Source organism: Gigantopelta aegis, chromosome 5 (genome assembly GCF_016097555.1).
Source record: "Gigantopelta aegis isolate Gae_Host chromosome 5, Gae_host_genome, whole genome shotgun sequence".
NCBI classification, from domain to species: Eukaryota; Metazoa; Mollusca; class Gastropoda; order Neomphalida; family Peltospiridae; genus Gigantopelta; species Gigantopelta aegis.
In genome coordinates, this window is record NC_054703.1 from 3,787,908 (window position 1) to 3,800,180 (window position 12,273).

The following is a 12,273-nucleotide window of genomic DNA, read 5'->3' on the forward strand; positions in this document are numbered from 1 at the left end:
TTCATCAGAACACGTCTTATCCCTCAGCAGAACACGTCTTGTCCCTACGTCGGCTCCAAATGTAGCAGCATCATAATTGGGTTCAAATAGACGACAGACGACAGCGAGGTGGAATGTTACTCAGGTTTATTCATATTTTCTCATTCTTTATTTCTTTACAGCTCTGCAAATATTACAAATAATTCCATCCATTAATTATTATGACCAACATCACTGTAAATACACCAGTAATAAAAATATAATGTTAATCATCCAATGGTATGATATAATACACATACAAATTACTTCATATACATGACAAAACATACATTACACAATATTAAATCATTATAATCCTAATATTACATATAATATATATAATAGTCAACAATAACCTCGTAACAAACGTCAAATATAAAATCATAATATACAAAATATCTACCCACATAATATGAACTATTGTACCTTCATAATCTACACATAACCCATTTCTTAAATATAGCAGATACAATTTATTCATAAACATATTCATAAACATACCAAGTATGTGGACCAAGCTGTCCCAGTAACGAAGTAATTCGTCACGTCATCACGTGCACAAACGACGAATCTGAATTAGAAATAAATCATCGTACAACTATGAAATTATAACTATTAATAATCAGGTATAAACTGACCAGTTTCAAATACATGTAATAAATATAATATTCTTCAATACATGTCTACATGAGCATATAGACATTCCAATCCGTCCAATATATTCACACTCCCCTTACCTAAGCGTATGTATTAGTATAAACTTCACAATTTAATATAAAGACATCTGTAAAGACCTCTACAATATTCTACAAGTACTTCATAAAACACATTAAAGTTAAATGCAAACTTACAAGAACCGAATATTTCTCCTCTTCCAGCAGCGAATCCAACCGAGCATTATATAGTAGTCAAACATCCTACAAACCAGAGTTTATATAGCCAAGAGAACAATAGAAGGCGCAACGCACGTGCCTACAGTCGCACATGCAAGAAATGCACATCTGTATCTCAATACCCGAGTAATCGATAATAATATCTAGACTTACTACATGTCAACATAATTATTATAGATAACCATACCTAGACTTACTACATGTCAAAACAATTAAAACTATATACAAACACTATCACATATATATATATATATATATATATATATATATATATATATATATATATATATCTATCGTTCTGCTAGTAACAAATAATTTGGTATTCAATAACTGTAAGATGACCAGCTCATTAGACTATATCTCAGACTAGTTAGTGCGCCACAAATGATCTGGTATGAGGCCACGGTATGTGGTATCCTATCTGTGAGACAGTGCATATAAAGTATCTCTTGCTACTAATGGAAAAATGTAGCGGGTTTCCTCTTTAAGAATATATGTCTAAAATTACTGAATATTTCACATCCAATAGCTGATGATTAATAAATTAATGTGCTCTAGCAGTGTCTTTAAACAAAACAAATTTTAAATACGACCATAAATTTATATAATATACAGACGTTATAAACAAGACCGTGTTACTACATGATAATATATCCAGTTCGCCAGTCATATAAAAATTAAGTGTTTATGACTGAGGATAATGATTAAAAAAATTTAAATTACACATTTGGTATATGTGTACAATGTATTATTCTATCCATTTTTTATATTATTCCCCTACCCCTTCCCTGTCTGCAGACATTATTTTAGTCTTTAGACTGTACATCTTTGGTACATAGATAATAAATATACATCTCCTAAATAGTTTCTTCTGTCTAGACTTTGATCTTTCAGTGGTTTGTAATAATACATACTGATTCAACTTTGAAATTGTTTTGCATTGAAATATTCGTGTAGTTATATCAACGTGCATGTTACCTAAACGCTACGTCTACTATTCATCTGCATAGACCTACTCCTGTTGAAGTATTTAAAAAAAGTGTTTTGCTAAAGTTATACTTGATCCCAATGCTTATTGCATAGTTGCCAGCTGTTACGATTTTCGCGAAATAATCACGATTATTTAATTCCCATTCCGCCCTACGAATTATAAAGATAGTATTCCGCTTTAAAAAAAAAAAACATTTAAAAAAAAATATTTCAGTGTGTCCTTAAATTGATCCTTTTAAGTGCGACCCGTTTGTAGTATGTGGGTATTACACCAGTCCCATTCAATTACACTGGTCCTATTAGTGAATTACACGCATATCCATTGGTCCAATTGTGAGTTACGTCACACATAATAAATGTCGACCAATCGTCGCTCGTGTTTCATTGCTTGTTTAATAATCCAAGCCAGCCAAAAACCCCACAAAAAACCCCCACAAACAAACCAGAATTCCGATCGTCTCTGTCCACAAAGACTCTCAACGGCCTGCTGACCACCAAACTGATGGGTGACGCCAGACACACTCCATGTTATGACAAGTGTCATTGCCGTGTACTTCTACAAAAGTGCAAGTCTGCAACTTATAATGCAGTGTGATAGCAATTACAGGCCTGCACAAATTGTATGAACAACCGTTTCGTTCGTGCATCCGTTATGCCATTTTATTTGGCACAACTGATTTACCGGTTTACCGTTCGTGTAAAATTTACTGAATGATTAATCCCGGCAACGTACCAACACATTAGACTTGTTCCCGACGCAGTGCTTTTTCGTAGCGGGTAACGTAACCCAGTCAAGTTTGTATAAATATCTTGCAAAGTACGTGCATTCCCATTGGTTGTCAGAAGTCGTTATAACCGAATTTAACCAATCAAAAATGCCGATATTGTGATGGTCGTTATAATCTCGAACCAGAGTCATGGTGATCATATTATTAACTGTAATTCCGAATCGGATAGTGAGAGTGACGATGACGACAGTGTCGGTGATAATGACAGTGATGGTATCAGTATCCACTGTTCCTCAATGTGGAGGATAGTGAGAGTGACGATGACGACAGTGTCAGTGATAATGACAGTGACAGTATCAGTATCCACTGTTCCTCAGATAAACAAGGTGACGCCGAGTTTCCCACTCACGACTGAATTCCATGACATTATTCACATAAAAGACTAATATTATACAATTAATGGTAAGAGATTGCCTTGCAGTGAATTCTCATTTATTCACACGTAGTTATGCACACATGATGACGTGTTTTATATAACAGGTCAAGCCTGACCTAATAATATATTTCTATAAATCTCTTAAAAATATGTGTTTTTTTGTTTTGTTTTTAATTATAAAAAAAAGGGTTATGCAATTCAAAATAGGTTATGCAAAATCTTTTGCCATAACCCCTTTTCAGGTTATGCAAACTATTTAATTTGCGCAGGCCCGAGTTACATACTAGCTGAGTGTATAAAAGTGACTAAAATTTCCAGCTTAGTGCTATATAGGTCTCCAACATCGCCATTTGGCTACTATTTTGAAATTACAGTGTATTTGAAAACAGTATATTTTAGTTATTTTTAAGAAGTAGTCTATTTTCACCTTTTGCACCTTATCGCCAACCTAGAAATTTGTATTTTGAAAAGACATTCAAGGATTATGTGCACATTGTACATTTTTATCAACTTTGATTGTTAATGTTGTATAGTACTTATAATGGAAATTGGTAAAAATCACTTCATTACGGTACCTAAAATGTCTCCAGAATGCATTTGTAATGTACTATTGCAAACTTTTCGGCGGGGGGGGGGGGGGGGGGGGGGCATTTCCCAGGGAACCCTCCCCCAGCGCGACCTCGCTTCGCTCGGCTATAAATAGATTATTACAATCTTCATTTCAATACTTGACAGGTATGTTATTGTTTCTTTAGGAAACGTTTTGACCACAAGGAAAACATGCATATGTTTGGTGGTTTAGGTGGAGGTGTTATAATGGTGATTTTGATCGCTCTGTTAACTGACAGATTTACATATTTTGAGAAACTGATAGTCCACATAGTTTACATGATTGATATATTCTGTTGTTTAGCAGGAGTTATAGCTGTGATTGTGGTTGTGTTTCCCTTGTGGTTTAGGTTGAGGTGATATACCAGTGATTGTGATCGCTTTGATAAATGTCATATTTACATATTTTCAGAAAGTGATAGTCCACATGGTTTATAGGATTGATATATTATGTGGTTTAGCTGCAGTTATAGCCTTGATTGTAGTTTTGTTACTAAATGACAATTTTATATATTTTCACACACTGATAGTCCAGTGTATAGCTGGTGGTTTAGGTGGGTGTGTTATAGCTGTGAATCTGATCATTGTTGTTAATTGACAGTTGTATATACTTTCAGAACCTGACAGTGAGGGCATGTCTGGCTTAAGTACAGGCGCTATATCTGGACTTGTGATCGCTGTTGTATTGGCTGTTGTTATACCCACTGTTTGAATAATTTACAAGGTAATTAAATCCTATAGACAAATGCTATTTGTACAACATTGATTTAACAGACACTTTGGAAACTGTTTCATATTTTGTTTTACCACATTGGTGTTTTACATCACCTAAAATTGTGTTTGATCTTGCACATCTGAAGAAAGATCGTACAGATGATGTTGTATATGAGCACTTTTTCATGGAAATTCAAGACAAGTACCATGATTACATTCCTGTTTATACAGATGGATCACGGGATGGGAATTTTGTGGCTTGTGCTACAGTTTTTCATCAGACACAGTCATTTCCATGAGACTGTCTAACTCGGCTTCGATCTTTAGTGCAGAAGTTTGGGCAGTAATTAAAGCCTTGGAAGAAATCAAGGATTCGATTGCATCCAGATTTATTATTTTTACCGACTCACTTTCGTGTCTCCAAGCTTTAAGTAATATCAAGCTGGAACATCCCTTAATTGGGATGGTGATATGAAAGTGTGTCTTTGTATCCATTGCCAATAAAGATATTATAATTTGTTGGGTGCCCAGCCATGTTGGCATCATGGGCAATGAAAAGACAGATTCTGCTGTTAAGTTTGGTTTGGATTTGCCTCATGCTAGGGTGGGCACACCTTATACCAATTTTAAACATAGTATCAACCAATTTATCTGTTTGACTTGACAACATGAGTGGGACGGTGCGGTTGCGAACAAGCTTCATGCTATCTTGGGAGTGGCGGTCCTATAGACTGCAGGGAGGATGAAATATTATATTGTGTCGTGCTCGCATCAGTTATACATACTTGACCCATTCATTTATGTTGTGTCGTGCTCGCATCAGTTATACATACTTGACCCATTCATTTATGTTGTGTCGTGCTCGCATCAGTTATACATACTTGACCCATTCATTTATATTGTGTCGTGCTCGCATCAGTTATACATACTTGACCCATTCATTTATATTGTGTCGTGCTCGCATCAGTTATACATACTTGACCCATTCATTTATGTTGTGTCGTGCTCGCATCAGTTATACATACTTGACCCATTCATTTATGTTGTGTCGTGCTCGCATCAGTTATACATACTTGACCCATTCATTTATGTTGTGTCGTGCTCGCATCAGTTATACATACTTGACCCATTCATTTATGTTGTGTCGTGCTCGCATCAGTTATACATACTTGACCCATTCATTTATGTTGTGTCGTGCTCGCATCAGTTATACATACTTGACCCATTCATTTATATTGTGTCGTGCTGGCATCAGTTATACATACTTGACCCATTCATTTATTTTGTGTCGTGCTGGCATCAGTTATACATACTTGACCCATTCATTTATGTTGTGTCGTGCTCGCATCAGTTATACATACTTGACCCATTCATTTATATTGTGTCGTGCTCGCATCAGTTATACATACTTGACCCATTCATTTATATTGTGTCGTGCTCGCATCAGTTATACATACTTGACCCATTCATTTATTTTGAAGAAGGATCCTATATCTCAGTGTGAGCACTGTCAGTGTACTCTGACGGTATGCCACATTTTGGTGGAGTGTCCTCATCTCACAGAAACTCGAAAAAATACATTTGGACAAATAAATGTGATGGAATCATTTAGATTCCATCCATAATTTGTATTACAATTTTTACGCGATACTGATTTGTAATCTAAATTTTAATTTTATATATCTGTGGTATTTGTATTTTTACACAGTTGTTTACACTGTGTTTTAATTTAAATGTTGAATTTGTATATTGATGTTGATCATCATATTGTTTTTACATTTGCCATAGTTTGACACCCAATAGCCAATGTATTTTTCGTGCTGGGGTGTCGTTAAACATTAATTCATTCATTCAGTCCATGTTATTAATATTACATGCTCGTAAATCTGGTTAACTAGTTCTTTGATGTTTTTGTGTTTACAAATCCACATTTTGTTAACACCATGTTTATTTAAAAGACAAAAGCATTATGACTGCAGTGTTTTCTAGGTCGACATGGCTATTTAAAAGACAAAAGCATTATGACTGCAGTGTCTTCTGGATCGACATGGCTATTTAAAGGACAAAAGCATTATGACTGCAGTGTCTTCTAGATCGACATGGCTATTTAAAGGACAAAAGCATTATGACTGCAGTATCTTCTAGATCGACATGGCTATTTAAAGGACAAAAGCATTATGACTGCAGTGTCTTCTAGATCGACATGGCTATTTAAAGGACAAAGGCATTATGACTGCAGTGTGTTCCGGATCGACATGGCTATTTAAAAGACAAAAGCATTATGACTGCAGTGTGTTCCGGATCGACATGGCTATTTAAAAGACAAAAGCATTATGACTGCAGTGTGTTCTGGATCGACATGGCTATTTAAAGGACAAAAGCATTATGACTGCAGTGTGTTCTAGATCGACATGGCTATTTAAAGGACAAAAGCATTATGACTGCAGTGTGTTCTGGATCGACATGGCTATTTAAAGGACAAAAGCATTATGACTGCAGTGTGTTCTGGATCGACATGGCTATTTAAAGGACAAAAGCATTATGACTGCAGTGTGTTCTGGATCGACATGGCTATTTAAAGGACAAAAGCATTATGACTGCAGTGTGTTCTGGATCGACATGGCTATTTAAAAGACAAAAGCATTATGACTGCAGTGTGTTCTAGATCGACATGGCTATTTAAAAGACAAAATCATTATGACTGCAGTGTCTTCTAGATCGACATGGCTATTTAAAGGACAAAACGTGTATTATTACAGTGTTAGAAATAAATATAAAATGTGTAAGTTGTAAAGTCGTTATCCACAACAGTCCACTGCATGTACTATTTACAACACAGGATAAGAAATAAATGTAAAATGTGTAAGTTGTAAAGTCGTTATCCACAACAGTCCACTGCATGTACTATTTACAACACAGGATAAGAAATAAATGTAAAATGTGTAAGTTGTAAAGTCGTTATCCACAACAGTCCACTGCATGTACTATTTACAACACAGGATAAGAAATAAATGTAAAATGTGTAAGTTGTAAAGTCGTTATCCACAACAGTCCACTGCATGTACTATTTACAACACAGGATAAGAAATAAATGTAAAATGTGTAAGTTGTAAAGTCGTTATCCACAACAGTCCACTGCATGTACTATTTACAACACAGGATAAGAAATAAATGTAAAATAGTTACAGGCGTTATTTACAACCCATAGACGTGATAATAGTTGGAAAATAATTTATTATCATCTGTTTATTTTGGTTATCATAACACACTGGGCTTTTGTCATGTATGGCTGGGAATAAAGCACAGATTATGTCTCTTTACAGGGTAAAGCATGCCAAAGGTGATGATGGACAAAACGGACAAACGACCGAAAACAGATGAATTTGACAACCCTGGCTTCTCAAATATTCCTAGATAGTGTCGGAATACTAGAGAGAAAGTGGCTATCAAGGCCACAATTAAACAGTGTTTCTCTTGTGATTAAAAATATATTAGTAAACAAGCATAGTAAATTATGTTTTAAAGCGATCCTATTTGAAACTGAACGGTGTTTCTCTTTTGATTTAAAAATATATTAGTAAACACACTTAGTAAACTATGTCTTAAATGCATCCTATTTGGAACTCGACATTTTTCGGGCTCACACTGTTGTGGCCCGAATGGCCCATCCACCAACATTGTGCTAGACCATTTATTTTTGTTTTATTACTATATATTTTTAAAGCTGTAGTGTCTGGTTTCAATCGTATACAATCAAGTTCTAAGTTCAAATACAAGTATAACTGCACTTTTAATTCACTCGCGAGTTGTCGTCATTGGCGCATATCGTCAAATGCTTACTAGCCAGTTAGAACAATGCTCGCCATTTTGTAATACCGAGCAGATACTAGCAGCCACTTCATAGCAGCCAATTATGCTAGCAGCCAATTTCAGCAGACCCGCATGGCGACGTTCTAAACACCGGACTTGTACACCTTTTATAATGTGTGTTGTGGGGTGGTCTATACGAAACTAGCTGGACATCCTATATTACCGTAGTACAGAAGGATTTTTAAAGTGATACTGCAGATATTATAACAGTGCTTAATAAAACGGTTAAGTTGTATTTATACGGATATTAGTAACAATAAGACTGTCAAAATGAGTCTTGGTTGTTATTTTGTTTTTGTGTTGTTTTTATATAAAGATACTCTTTAAAACTCTAAAATTCTTAAGTTGTAGTGAATAATAAAAATTAGCATAGCAGTGTGTTTAAAAGTGTGAAATACAGGTAACAATCGAAAGCCGTACGAGTCCGATGTTTAGAACGTCGACATGAGTGTCTGCTGAAATCGGCTGCTAGCGTAATTGGCTGCTAGAAATTGACTGCTCGGTTTTTATAATGCAACAATAGCCCAACCGTACTATTTTTAGCCCAGTGGGCGCCCGCCAAAAGTGTTCCACTTTCAAAATACCGGGTTTATTTTTAACTTGGAAAAGCCAGTGTAGTGAAACCAATTCGGAGTGCGGCGTCTTATATGCACCAAACGTAATGGGATTTTCTGTTCTATATGCTTAAATAATAAAAATATTTCAGGGAATGCCGCTTTAAAATATATTTATTGCCCCAGATATTTATAAAATTAATGACAGAATAAATATATAATAAAAGAGAAATTAAACAGATAGACCAAGAGAAAAGAAGAAAAGAAAAATTAATATTTCCAAATATAGAAAACAAACGTTATTGGCTTTTAGGATCAAAAAAACAAAAAAACAAAACAAACAACAACAAACACACTAACAGTATGTGTCTTATATTGGAGTTATTTTTAACTATTAAGGCTAAATTTAATTGTTTAGACATCTTTGCCAAGATGCCCAGTTTTCATCAAACTCTTTATGTGAACAGTTGTATAGAGTATGTATTTCTCTGTTTGTAATTTATTTGTAATTACATTTTTAATTCCAGTTATATGAAGTATATTCTTTTGAAGTTTTGTTCTATATATATATGTATATATAATGCTTTACATTGACAATAAGCCAATTCACAAACTTATGATTTGTATGTATGCTGCCAAATAGAACCATACTTTTATCAAGTTGAATATATTCGTCTTTTTGCTGTAACCATTGCTCTATAGTTTTCCAAAGTTCACTGACTTTAGGACAATAATGAAACAAGTGTTGCAATGTTTCTGGTTGCTGATTACAAAAGTTACAAGTACTGGAAGCAATATACTTTATTTTATATAAAAAACACTTTGTTGGTATAATCCTATGTAAAATGTGGTACTGAAACCACAGTAGAATTGGGTCTTTCAAAATCATAAATGGCAGTCTATAATACTTTGCCCTTTTTGAAGTAGGAAAACAGCATCCTTCACGGGAATATTCCAATTGTGATGTAGGAACTACAGTAGCATTATTCAGTGCTTTATATATTTCTCTACTTCCCGATTTGTTTTTCGCAAGAAGCTTTATTTTCGAAGGAAATACTCGATGTTTAAGCACATCGTATGTTTGTTTATTTAAATGTGTTTTGCTTCGTATAAATAATTTGATTTCACATATTAAAAATGCATATTCTCAAAAAATTGATTGTATATTATATTTTGTATTAAAAGTGTTATAATCCATAAATTGCCCTTGGCTATCTAGTAAATCATATAAAAATATAGCGCCTTTTTATTTTATTGAGTAAGCAAAATATTCAGCATACTCTCATGTATGATAAATTACTATTATCAAATATTTTCTATGCGGGCAGACCCAAATTGGCCAACCTCTAAAATTGCTCAGGTCAGTTCATTGATTAATCAAATGAAACTTGGTTGCAACTGACTGACACTCTACTCTGTCCCAGATAACGTTGTTTTAACGCATGCCATGATCCATCTTCTGTATTTAGTGTTGTGTAATTGTTGAATGACCCCTTTCATGTGAGTTACTGCAGTAAGCATCTAAATAATAGCATTGGGTTAAGATGCCAAGTTGGACACGAACACATTTAGTTACTCACTTAAAGTATTTAGCCCTGCAATGATGCCAATGTAGTTTGTAAGCTCAGAAGATATATAAATGTTTGTTTGTTTCTTTGTTTGTTATCAATTTGAAAGTTTACTTGTTCAGCAAGAGGTTTTTTTCCCCCTCTTTTTTTTTTTTAGCAAAATACAAGTTAACAAATATTTAAGTAATACACGTTTCCATGACAATATGCAATATAATGTTGCTTGTATATATAATAGTAATCATCTTTTGAAGATCATCTGTTGTCTGTGAGGCAAATACAGTACAATCAGCATAAATTATAACAAATAAAAACAAATATTTAAGTAATACACGTTTCCATGACAATATGCAATATAATGTTGCTTGTATATATAATAGTAATCATCTTTTGAAGATCATCTGTTGTCTCTGAAACAAATACAGTACAATCAGCATAAATTATAACAAATAAAAACAAATATCTTCAGATGTATATAGTCAAAAAATCCCTTAATTCAATGATTATATAAATCATTTATGTGCATACAAAATAAACAAATTGATAATGTTTCACCTTGCATCAGTCCAGCATTGCAGTCAAAAGATGATTGGTATTCTATTCTAACCTCTAACCCTAACCCTAACCCATCCCCAACCCCTAACCCTAACCCTAACCCCTAACCCTAACCCTAACCCTGGGTTTATTGGAAACATGTTGTAATGTTATTGGCATCCAGCTGACGACAATTATTCTCTTTAATTTAGTCATTAAAAAGTGTATATTGGAAATAGGCTACAATTAATCACAGGTAGGTTAGAATAATCTCTTTAATTTAGTCATTAAAAAGTGTGTATTAGAAATATGCTACAATTAATCATAGGTAGGTTAGAATGAACTCTTTTATTTAGTCATTAAACAAGCTACTGGAAACATGCTACAATTAATGATAGATATTGACGACAATCTCTCTAATTTAGTCGTTATAAAGGCTCTGTTGGAAACTTGCTATTAATGGTAGGTAACCGAGGACGAAAATCTCTTTAGTTTAGTCATTAAAAGGACTGTATTGAAAACCTGCTAGAGGCCGCCATAAAGAGGGTTGCCACTCCCAGACTAGGTTACTAAATCAAAACTAGCACCAGGCAAAGCTAATTAGAATAAGTACAGCTGTGACGTCATGCACAGTGATAACAGTGATGATATCGGGTGTTCCTGAGAGATGAGCACATCCAGCCCTACCAATGGCACCCGTCATGAGTATTGCCATGACAACTGTCTAATCTGTCACTCTTCTAAAACGATGAAAACAAAACAAATGTGCAATAATTTCACCAAAGAGATGAAAAAGTATGATTGCAAGTCATCACAGTTGTATTTATTCCACGCTGTCCTGTGCTAGTTTTGATTTTGTAAACTCAGCTGAGAGTGGCAGTCCTCTGAGCTATGCAGGACGGATGTATTGTCCAGTAAAGGATCTAATCGGGAGTGGCAGTCCTCTGAATTGTGCTGAGCAAGACGGATGTATTGTGCAGTAAAGGATCTACTCCGGAGCGGCTGTCCCCTGAGCTATGAAAGAAGGATGTATTGTGCAGTAAAGGATCTATTCGGGAGTGGCTGTCCTCGTATAGATGAGGCACTTTACAGAGATTCACGGAACCACCCACTATTTCGACGAGACACTCTGCTTTTACTATTTCTGTCACAGTAACATATATTTTTGACAAATTTCCAACTGGTTTTCTGCATTTCGGTTGTAAACGAAGAATATTTGCAAAACATCTTAAGAATAATTCAATCCAATACGTAAAGTTATGATTTATAACCAATAACATATTAATCATAAACGATGAACTTTAACAATAACAACAAATACAAGTAATGGAATGATTTCATATAATTTTTTAAAATTAA

The 12,273-nt window shown here is 34.5% G+C and overlaps 1 long non-coding RNA gene across 1 annotated transcript; it reads left to right on the forward strand.

Annotated features, from left to right (window-relative positions):
• On the forward strand, window positions 1–8,845 carry LOC121372862. The gene is made up of 3 exons (XR_005958009.1): window positions 1–124; window positions 4,292–4,398; window positions 7,712–8,845. It is a non-coding gene; the product is annotated as an uncharacterized LOC121372862 (long non-coding RNA).
• The last annotated feature ends 3,428 nt before the right edge of the window (window positions 8,846–12,273 follow it).